This window comes from Pelophylax lessonae, assembly GCF_965119305.1.
Source record: "Pelophylax lessonae genome assembly, chromosome: 5".
NCBI lineage: Eukaryota > Metazoa > Chordata > Amphibia > Anura > Ranidae > Pelophylax > Pelophylax lessonae.
This window is the reverse complement of record NC_138772.1, coordinates 553928470-553939928: the sequence shown is the minus strand read 5'-3', so window position 1 is coordinate 553939928 and position 11459 is coordinate 553928470. Positions and strand designations below refer to the sequence as shown.

The window sequence follows — 11459 nt, the reverse complement described above, 5'->3', positions numbered from 1 at the left end:
GGGGAAGGTTAAAGTCCGTGTTTTCCAATCAATGATTGGTTGATGTATGTGTAACCAGGGAAGTCCCAAAATAATGGGAAAATGTGGTGAAGGTAATACATCAAAAGTGGTGGTCTCAGCATGAGACTCGTTAGCAGTAGCAAGGAGTGCTTGTGTCTGATTGGTAATTGGACCAGAAGATAACGGAATACCGTTAATAAAACTAACAGAGACAGGTTTAGATTTTGAAATAATAGGTATTTTATTTAAAGCAACAAAACTAGTGTCAATGTAGTTCCCACAAGATCCTGTGTCGATCATAGCCTTGGTGGTGATCCTATTGTGGTCCCACTGTAAGGTCAAACGAATAAAAACATAGGGATTAGAAAAAGAAGTCGTTAATCCCCCCAGCAAGACATGTGAACACTCACCCTCTTTTTTGCGGACAAGGGGACAGACGCTTATCAAATGATCCGGGGAGGCGCAGTACATGCAGAGATTTTCAGATCTTCTCCTGGCTCGTTCAGTAGACGATAATGGTGGGCGTATGGTTCCTACCTCCATAGGAGTAGGGTCAACGAGCGAAACCCGAGAAGGATTGGATAATGGTACTCCCATTTTCTCAGCCTTTCTTTCGCGCAGTCGCCTGTCAATATTGATGCTGAGTTGTATTAAGGCATCCAAAGTGCCAGGTAAATCCGCTCGGGCGAGCTCGTCTTTAACGGCTTCTGATAACCCGAGTCTGAACTGGGTTCGCAAAGATGCATCATCCCACCCTGAATCAAGGGTCCATCTTTTGAACTCTGCTACGAAGTCTTCAACAGGTCTCATCATTGTGGCCCAGCCTGCCTGAGCATGCAAATATACAGGCACTCAGATAAGATGTTCCTGGAGTGATAGGTTGTATACGATAGTATAGAGGTGATGTGCTGAAAGGACAGGCGTGAGTAGTGATAGCAATGATAGGCACTCAATAGTAATGTTCAGGAGTGTTAGCAGATGGTGATAGATAGTATGCAGATAGGTTAGCAATCATGTACAAATAACAGGTGGTAGGGGACAGCAGATGAAGTGTACAGGAATTGCTAACTCAGTGCAAGGATATAGATGGTAGTAGACTCAAGAGCTAGCAATATATGTAACAGTGCAGATGATAGAAATAGTAATGCATAGATAGCAACAGTCTTTAGTATGCAAGAGTAGATAGTGTAAGTTGATAGGAAGGAATCCCCTGTGGGGTACTTATCACTAGTTGGTTTAGAGAGATGAGGGGTCCAGTAATGAGATAAGGATAAGGTAGCTAGATACAGGATCAGTAGCGAGATACAGGAAATAGCTGGAGGCTTAGGCAGCGTCAGACAAGGCTGTGTAACAAGCGGTTTGCACGAACACCTTGTGAGTGAAAGCCGGCGATTGAAATAGCCGCTCAGAGCGGCGCCTAGTGATGACGTCATGAGAATTAAAGGGACAGGTAGCTATATGCGTTCCACCTACCTGAATGGTGGAACGCAATGCGGAAGAAATGGGCTGGAAGGGTACCGAAGGTACCAGAATCTTACAGACATACTGAAGCAGAGCATGATCCCCTCCCTTCGGAGACTGGGCCTGCAGGTCAGTATTCCAATATAACGACTCCAAACACACCTCCAAGATGACCACTGCCTTGCTAAAGAAGCTGAGGGTAAAGGTGATGGACTGGCCAAGCATGTCTCCAGACCTAAACCCTATTGAGCATCTGTGGGGCATCCTCAAACAGAAGGTGGAGGAGCGCAAGGTCTCTTATATCTCCACTCCTCCATAATGTTGTCATGGAGGAGTGGAAAAGGACTGTCACCTACCTGGTCAGAGGCCAGAGCGCTGAGAGGCTTCCCTTGCTGCTAAGTGCAGAACACCCCTAGAGGTGGTACAGGGGATGCAGTGCCCAAAGAAGGACGGGTTGCCAGTTTTTAAAGTTCGCAGAGCTACCAGATGGTAGCAGGAACAGGCAGGATGCTCTGTAGATCAGGTGTCCTTAGCAGTTCCGGACGTGCTTGGCAGCAGGGCAAGCAGGAAGCAGAACTGGAACAAGCTTGGGCCATACACGGGTAAGCTGGTAATAGCAGAGTCGGTGAGCCAAGCCGAGGTCAAACACAGTGGATCAAGAAGAAGCAAGTCAGAAGTCAAGTTCAAGCCAAGGGTCAGAGCCAGGACCCAAGGTGAATCAGGTCAAAGGCAATCCGGGGTCGGTAACAGGAGGTCCAAAATCAAAATACACAAGACACAGGGGGCTGTCGATCATCCAGGAATTAGTGGTTGCTGCTGCTGGCTTTAAATAGGCCACTGGGCACCAGGATCTGTCACGCATTGCGTGCGCTTTGGCACATATAACTTCTTTACCGCTCTCGTCCTTGTGCGCATGCGCATTAGTGAATTTCTGTTCATCAATTTTGCAATTCTGATGGCTATTGACAGATATGCCAGTTTTTCTGTGGATTGTTCTGTGACAAGGACTGCAGTGGCAACCTGTGAAGCTCTGGTGAACTCCATGCCCAAGAGGGTTAAGGCAGTGCTGGAAAATAATGGCAGCCACACAAAATATTGTCACTTTGGGCCCTATTTGGACATTTCCACTTAGGGGTGTACAAACTTTTGTTGCCAGCGGTTTAGACATTAATGGCTGTGTGTTGAGTTATTTTGAGGGGACAGCAAATTTACACTGTTATACAAGCTGTACACTCACTACTTTACATTGTAGCAAAGTGTCATTTCTTCAGTGTTGTCACATGAAAAGATAGAATAAAATATTTACAAAAATGTGAGGGGTGTACTTACTATTGTGAGGTACTGTATATATAAAGAAACCCCTCTGGTGTAGATTACCGGTTGTTGCCAGGAGTGGCTGTATAGAAATCCAGTGAGCTCAAGCAGCTAAAGTTCCCTGGTCCCCAGAACTTTTATAAAGGGTTGGAGGGAGGTTGGAGTACCCCTCAATTAGCATCACGTTGGTGGGACCTTCCACACAACCCTGGGCTAGTGGCGCCTGGCACCGCCCCCAACACACGAGACCATCAAGCCAATACACGAGGCCATTAAGGCCATGATGGCGGTTAGTGCAGAGAACGCTGAGCACGGACAGGGGGTTTGGGAGGTCCCCACCAATGTGATGCTAATAGATGGAAACTTCCCCCTCCCTCCAGCCCTTTATAAAGTCCTAGCAACACTGCCTCCCTCGCGCGCCTGCGGGGGGGCGCGCAGTGCGGTTAACATGGCCGCGTCGTGTTAGTAGGACACGGCGCGACCCCGATTTTGGTAAAGAGCCAATGATATGGCTCTTTACCCATGTGATCGGCTGTGTCCAAATGAGGAAGTGCCGTTTATCGGCTCTCCTCGCCTCACACTGTCAGAATGTGTGGCGAGGAGAGACGGTCAACGGCTCCTCCTAACAGGGGAGACCAGGACAGGTAATCATCAGCAGGGCTGCTGTTAGAAATCACGGGGCCCCGTACAGCCTACCTGGCAGGGCCTCATCCAAATTTGGACAATATTTTCACTAAAAATACACTAAATTCCTTATTAGCGGACACAAACATAACAGTGAACTTGCGTGAATTAGCTCTTTTTAATTGTTATTTTACATTTAAAAAAAAAATGTTAAAAATGTTTACAATTATTTTAGCTTACATTTTTTTTTTTAATGAATTGAATACAATATTTAATTATTATTATTATTTTTTTACAATTTGTTTTTTTACAAGACAGGGAATCCTGCAGCGCTGCAGGAGGGGTTGGCACAGTGAAAGGGTGGCACAGTGAAAGGGGGGGATCAGAAGCAGGCAGAACAGGGAGGGGAATCAGTGTTGGAGAAGCAATTACAGGAACGATGCCCTTTGTCTGTGTCTCTCCCTGCAGTAGCTGAAAGCTGGCAGGAGTGGGAGAAACTGGCTTTCAGCTGCAGCAGAGAGCCGCACAGGGCTTCCTTATGTAATTGCCCCTCTGTCCGTACCGATTCCCTGTGTTGTTGGGGCCCCCTGTGTGCCTGGGCCCCCTACAGGAGGACTGGTGGTCCCCCCCTATCAGCGGCCCTGATCATCAGTGACCTGATTACATAAACGTGAAAAACAGTACCAATCACTGTCCCCCATCAGTGCCCACAGTCAGGGCTGCTGATAGGGGGGGACCACCAGCCCTCTTGTAGGGGGCCCGAGCACACAGGGGGGCCCACACAGAGAGGGGGATTAGTGATGGACAACAAATACAGAAATCTTCCTCCAGCACCTGAATCTGATCTGTCCCTCTCCCTGCTATCAGCTTTTATCTGTTGAGAAAGAGACAGTCGTCCATCACTAATCCCCCTTCCTGTGTGCCCCTCCCAGCACTTATCTCTGCTCAGGAGTTTATTTGTAACTTTGTTTCTCTCTCTCTGTCTCTCTGATCACTGAGCTCCAACTGCCCAGCCTGTATATTTTTCTCATCTCATCTTCTTTTTTATTTAACATAGTTTCTTTTTTAGATTTAGCAGGAATTATGCGAGTTATGTTATATTTGTGTCTGATAATAGTGATTTTGTTGGAATTTTAGCAAAATATATCTTTAATATTTTCTTGGGGGGCCCCTGCCAGGTAGTCTGTACGGGGCCCCGCGATTTATAACAGCAGCCCTGTCCACAGTGCCTACCATCAGTGCCCACAATCAGTGCCCATAGTGCTGCCAGTCAGTGCCCATCAGTGCCTGCTCATTTGTGCTGCCCATCAGTGTCCATCAGTGCTGCCCATCAGTGACCATCAGTGCCGCTTGTCAGTGGCCTTCAGTGCCACCTCTCAGTGCCCATCAGTGCCGCCTATCAGTGCCCATCAGTGCCGCCTATCAGTGCTCATCAGTGCCGCCTATCAGTGCCACCTATCAGTGCGGCATATTGGTACCTCCTCATCAGTGCCACCTCATCAGTGCCCATGGGCTGCCTCATCAGCGCACATCAGTGAAGGAGAAAAATTATTTATTTTCAAAATTTACTCTTTAAATTTTTTTGTAAGAAATAAAAAACCCAGCAGTGATTAAATGCCACCAAAAGAAAGCTCTATTTGTGTGAAAAAAAATGATAAAAATGTCATATGGGTACAGTGTAGCATGACTGCGCAATTGTCATTAAAAATGTGACAGTGCTGAAAGCTGAAAATTGGCCTGGGCAGGAAGGGGGTGAAAGTGCCCGGTATTGAAGTGGTTAAACTATTTTGAAATGTATGCCATAAAAATTTCCATTAGAGAGTCCTTTGTCCATACTATGACAAGCTAGGGGAGGGGACCTGGTTGTACAATTTACCTACAGTAGAGAAAAGTCAGGTGAAGGGAATTACAGATCCTTGGGCAGGTGTAACAGATCCATTATACCTACTGTATGCATTTTCAGAGGCGTAAATAGAACCTTCAGGGCCCCGGTGCAAGAAACCATGAAGGGCCCCCCGGACCCCTGGCCGGGGGCCCTTCCCTTCAAGCCTGGGGGGAGCACAGTGGGGGGGGGGGGCAGCACAGTGGGGGGGGGGGGTCCAGGGTAGCACACAGGGGCCCAGAGACAGCAGAACACAAGTGAACTGGATAGGAGGAGGAGTGGGGGCAGCATACAGAGGAACCAATCTCCTCCATTTTCTCCTGCAGCTACAGGGGGAAAGAGGACGACAGTGATTTCTCTACTTGCTGCCCCTGCCGCCCCTCCTATCCAGGTGTGCAGGGGAGCCACACAGGCCCCATTGATCATGGGGCCCGGTAGCAATCGCAACCCCTGCAACCCCTGTAGTTACGCCCCTGTGCATTTTATCGGTGCATTTAGCTATTTGCTCAGATTTCAGCTCTGACAACTTTTTTTTTTTCTGTTTTTAGCAGATCACAAATGAAGGACCGAAGTGGATCGATGCACAAGCTGCCAGTCCTCAGAGTCTCCAAGAGCCAATAAATCTGTTACTTCCGGAGGACAGCAAAATACTCAGTCTGTTTGGCAGCTGCCTTCCATGCATCATCAACTGGCTTCCATAATGAGCTTTAATATGCATTGTCTGCTGCTCAATAAAGTGACATAGAAACATGTGTCATTCGATATATTTATTGTATGTAGTCTTTTTTACATGTTGAATACTATTAAACCAAGAGAAGAAAAAACCTAAGCAGTTGTGATTTGGACAAACTTTTTACCCACCTGCTGACCACCATAGGTATTGTGTTTCTTAAAAACAACCGCAAAGTCTTTTTTCAGAGCAGCCTGTATTTCTCCTGAGGTTATATATTGGGTTTTCTTTGTATCCTGAACAATTCTTCTTGAAGTTGTGGCTGCAATCTTTCTTGGTCTACCTGGCTTGGACCCCCCCCCCCCCCCATCTCCCTCCACTGAGCACTGATGCCCAACTTCTCCCCTGACTGAGCACCATGTCCCCCTATTTTCCCAAATGAGCACCAGTACCCCATCTCCCTAACTGAGCACAAAGACCCTCCATCTCCCCCCACTGAGCACCAGGACCCCCCATCCCCTCTGACTAAGCACCAGTACCCTCCATCTTCCCCAAATGAGCAGCTAGACCCCCCATCTCCCCTGACAGCAACAGGATCCCCATCTTCTCATTACTCTCCACCTCACCAGGACCCCTCATCTCCACTGACCGATCATCAGGACCCCCCCCCCTATTCCCCCCACTGAACACCAGTACCCCCCATCTTCCCTGACGGAGCACCAGGGACTCCCATTTCCCCTGACTGAACACCAGAAGCCCCCACCTCATCTGACTGAGCACCAGGACTTCCCATCTCCTCTGACTAAGTACCGGCACCCCACAGGTCCCCTGACTGAGCATCAGTACTCTCCATCTCACCTGACTGAGCACCAGGACCCCTCATCTCCCCTGACTGAGCACCAGTGCCCCCTTGTCCCCCCACTTAGCACCAGTACCCTGATATTCCCTGACTGAGCACCAGGACCCCCATCTCCCCAACTGAGCACCAGGACCCCCATCTCCCTGACTGAGCACCAATACCCCCCATCTCCCTCAACTAAGCATCAGGACCCCCCCCCCCATCTCCCTGACTGAGCACCAGAACCCCCTATCTTCCCTGACGGAGCACCAGGACCCCCCATTTCCCCTTACTGAACACCAGTACCCCCCATCAGCCCTGACTGAGCACCATTACTCTCCATCTCACCTGACTGAGCACCAGGACCCCTCATCTCCCCTGACTTAGCACCAGTGCCCCCTTGTCCCCCCACTTAGCACCAGTACCCTGATATTCCCTGAGTGAGCACCAGGACCCCCATCTCCCCAACAAAGCACTCGGACCCCCCATTTCCCTAACTGAGTACCAATACCCCCTATCTCTCCTAAATGAGCACCAGTACCCTCCATCTCCTCAAATGAGCACCAGGACCCTTCATCTCCCCCAACTGAACACCAGGACCCCCATCTCCCCTGACTGAGCACCAAGACCTACAGTCTTCAATATGTCACCAAAGCCCCCCAACTTTTAAAAAAATATAAATAATTATTCCAAAAATAGTAAAGATAAAAAAAACTATTGACACCTTGCACTGCCCTACTGACATCAACCTCTGTCCTACTGACACCGTCCTCTTAGGGTGACAGGGAGCTGAACTAAGTCTTTGCCGTGGGTAAAAGAATGTCTAGCCTCCCCACTGGGCAAAACCATCCAGTTACTGACCCCATTTGAAGGTGGCTCACAACACATTGCATGCATCTGCACTGAGACACATTACAGTTTGTTATTGTAATGTGTTAATGTGCATTTCCGTCACATAGGCAATGCATTTACCTGCAGTTTAACTGCGTTTTTGTAGCACTGCACTGAGCTATGTTATCTTGCAGTATGTCGTGTGCTTTTTTTCATGTGACATCGTTTCCTTCAGGGTTGCTGAACTGTACCGCAGAACAACAAAATGGCAGTAAAATAACAGCAAAAAGGAGAAATGTTTTTTTCTAAAAATATATTTGCATTGCACATGCTGGCATTTGGGATGCGCTGTATAGTGCTGCTGCAGTAATGCATTGCACAAAAATGATGCTTGCTTGGCAACACAGCTCATAAGTGTGAACAGCACCAATGGCCGCCCCTGTTATTTCCCTTGATGTTGCTTAGGAAGGCATTGCACCACAAAAGCTCTTCTGTGAACTGTCTCCAAATGTTGGCTAGGGCAACAGGGTCATTGGAGTAAAGCCTCAATTGGGGGAGGGGTGTTTCTCTTAGCATTTGCTTTCTGTAAACTCCTTTTCAATACATTTTCTTGAAATTGAAGTAAAAAAAGAAGCAATTGGAAAGACTGCAAATGTTCAATCAAACTAAACTGAGTTGCAACATGGGCGTCAGTTTAAACTCTTTTTTATTTTCATTCAATATTTTTACAATTAAAAATAATTTGAGAATTTTTATTTTATTTTATAATTTCAATTGTAATTACGACCATAATCTGGAAAGATTTAAATAAGGAAGATAAACATGCCCAGAAAATTGAAAGAGAATATTTTAGATGCAATATACAGTATCACACAGAAGTAAGTACACCCCTCACATTTCTGTAAATATTTTATTCTATCTTTTCATGTAACAACACTGAAGAAATGACACTTTGCCACAATGTAAAGTAGTGAGTGTACAGCTTGTATAACAGTGTAAATTTACTGTCCCCTCAAAATAACTCAACACGCAGCCATTAATGTCTAAACCGCTGGCAACAAAAGTGAGTACACCCCTAAGTGATAATGTCCATATTGGGCCCAAAGCGTCAATATTTTGTGTGGCCGCCATTATTTTCCAGCACTGCCTTCACCCTCTTGGGCATGGAGTTCACCAGAGCTTCACAGGCTGCCACTGGAGTCCTCTTCCCCTCCTCCATGATGACATCACGGAGCTGGTGGATGTTAGAGACCTTGCGCTCCTCCACCTTCTGTTTGAGGATGCCCCACAGATGATCAATATGGTTCAGGTCTGGAGACATGCTTGGCCAGTCCATCACCTTTACCCTCAGCTTCTTTAGCAAGGCAGTGGTCGTCTTGGAGGTGTGTTTGGGGTCGTTATGTTGGAAAACTGCCTGATCATGCTCTGCTTCAGTATGTCACAGTACATGTTGGCATTCATGGTTCCCTCAATGAACTGTAGCTCCCCAGTGCTGGCAGCACTAATGCAGCCCCAGACCATGACACTCCCACCACCATGCCTGACTGTAGGAAGACACACTTGTCTTTGTACTCCTCACCTGGTTGCCGCCACACACGCTGACACCATCTGAACCAAATAAGTTTATCTTGGTCTCTTTAGACCACAGGACATGGTTCCAGAAATCCATGTCCTTAGTCTGCTTGTCTTCAGCAAACTGTTTGCAGGCTTTCTTGTGCATCATCTTTAGAAGAGGCTTCCTTCTGGGATGATAGCCATGCAGACCAATTTGATGCAGTGTGTGGAGTATGGTCTGAGCACTGACAGGCTGACCCCCCACCCCTTCAACTTCTGCAGCAATGCTGGCAGCACTCATACGTCTATTTCCCAAAGACAACCTATGGATATGACGCTGAGCAACTTCTTTGGTAGACCATGGTGAGGCCTGTTCTGAGTGGAACCTGTCCTGTTAAACTGCTGTATGGTCTTGGCCACCGTGCTGCAGCTCAGTTTCAGGGTATTGACATTTTTTTTATAGCCTAGGTCATCTTTATGTAGAGCAACAATTCTTTTTTTCAGATCCTTAGAGAGTTCTTTGTCATGAGGTGCCATGTTGAATTCCAGTGACCAGTATGAGAGAGTGAGAGCGATAACACCACATTTAACACACCTGCTCCCCATTCACACCTGAGACCTTGTAACACTAACGAGTCACGTGGCACTGGGGAGAGAAAATGGCTAATTGGACCCAATTTGGACATTGTCACTTAGGGGTGTACTCACTTTTGTTTCCAGCGGTTTAGACATTAATGGCTGTGTGTTGAGTTATTTTGAGGGGACAGCAAATTTACACTGTTATACAAGCTGTACACTCACTACTTTACATTGTAGCAAAGTGTCATTTCTTCAGTGTTGTCACATGAAAAGATAGAATAAAATATTTACAAAAATGTGAGGGGTGTACTTACTTTTGTGAGATACTGTATATGTAAAAGTGTTGCATAAATTGATGGTGCTATATAAGTACCTGTAATAAATAAATAAAATAAACTGTGCAGGACTGAAGGGGAGGCCGGAGTGATAGATTTTTGCCGCCACTGACCGTCTTCATTGTTCAGTAAAGTTGGGTTATGGATTGCAAGCTCCTCTTCCCATTCGCTTGCTTTCTAACATTCATATGATTTTTTTTTTAATGAAGTTGGAAGTTAGCTTTAAAAGGAGTGGCGGTGGATGTCTCATCCTCCCGGTGATATAAAGAGTAAATATAAAGTCCGGGATTGAACAGCGTCAGGCAGACGGAGCTGTACCTGGTGCAGGTATATCAGGATATCCTCAGATGGGTCTCTTTCTGGTCCTCTCTCTATGTGTCCACATGGCCGTCACATTGTCCGCTCCGATCTCTGACCCTCCAGGAGATGTGGAGACACCAGACGATGAACAGGTAACTGGATTCATATATCTTTATTAATGATCCCGGGGAAATCCTTCTGCCATTACACCATGCTGTATATTACAGGCGCTCTGAGCCCTGGGATAAACCCATAGACTTAAAGGGTCGTTTTACAGGTAAAATAAATACAAAATAATAGTTTAAACTTAAAAAAATATATATATATGCCAAGACACACACTACAGTAGATAAAGTTTGATGATTTGTAGACATTAAATGGAACCGAAGAGGATTTAAAAATGAGCAGCTGCCATTATTTGATCAAAGATATCGATCAATTTATAGATCACCTTAAATAAATAAACCAATCTGCCATTTATGCAAAATAAGTTGACACATTTTAAACATGTCCAAAAACTTTCCGACTTTTATCTACCATTTGGAGGTCATTAAAGTGACCCTATCAGGGATGGAGATAAAAGCTGGCATGGCCGGCTTAATATTAATAACAGCAGGTAGGTGGAATCAATTTTCTGGAGCGCTGGTTATAAACGGTGTTGCAGAAAACACATAAACACATTTTTTTTTTGAACCACACGATTAGAGCACTAATAGGCTTCAAAAAAGGGTGGGCTCGGGGCGCAAAGCACTGCGCCCCGAGCCCACCCAGTTGTGTGACAATAGTGAATTAATATTCGCTATTGTCACACAGATTCTCCTCCTCACCAATCAGGAAACAGGGGCCTGAGACCCGTTTCCCGATTGGCTGAAAGGAGAAGCCATGACATTGGCCAAGGAGGGGGAGGAGGAGGGAGGAGATGCTGGAGACTGAGGGGGAAGCTGCCGCCGCCGCTGCTGCTCCCTGCCCTCCACATGTCCAGGGTGAGTGAGCTGGTGACCAAGGGAGGGTATGGTGTTGTGGTTTATCTAACGCCCACCCCCCGCTCATGGAGCACCAGCCGCCACTGAA

General features: G+C 46.7%; 1 long non-coding RNA gene across 1 annotated transcript in view; it reads left to right on the top strand.

Moving 5' to 3' along the window:
• The first annotated feature begins 10376 nt into the window (after window positions 1-10376).
• The window catches only part of LOC309555797, a 73814-nt gene continuing 72731 nt past the window's right edge, over window positions 10377-11459 (top strand). The window contains exon 1 of the long non-coding RNA XR_014225279.1: window positions 10377-10540. This is a non-coding gene — a long non-coding RNA (uncharacterized lncRNA). The remainder of the gene's footprint in view (window positions 10541-11459) is intronic.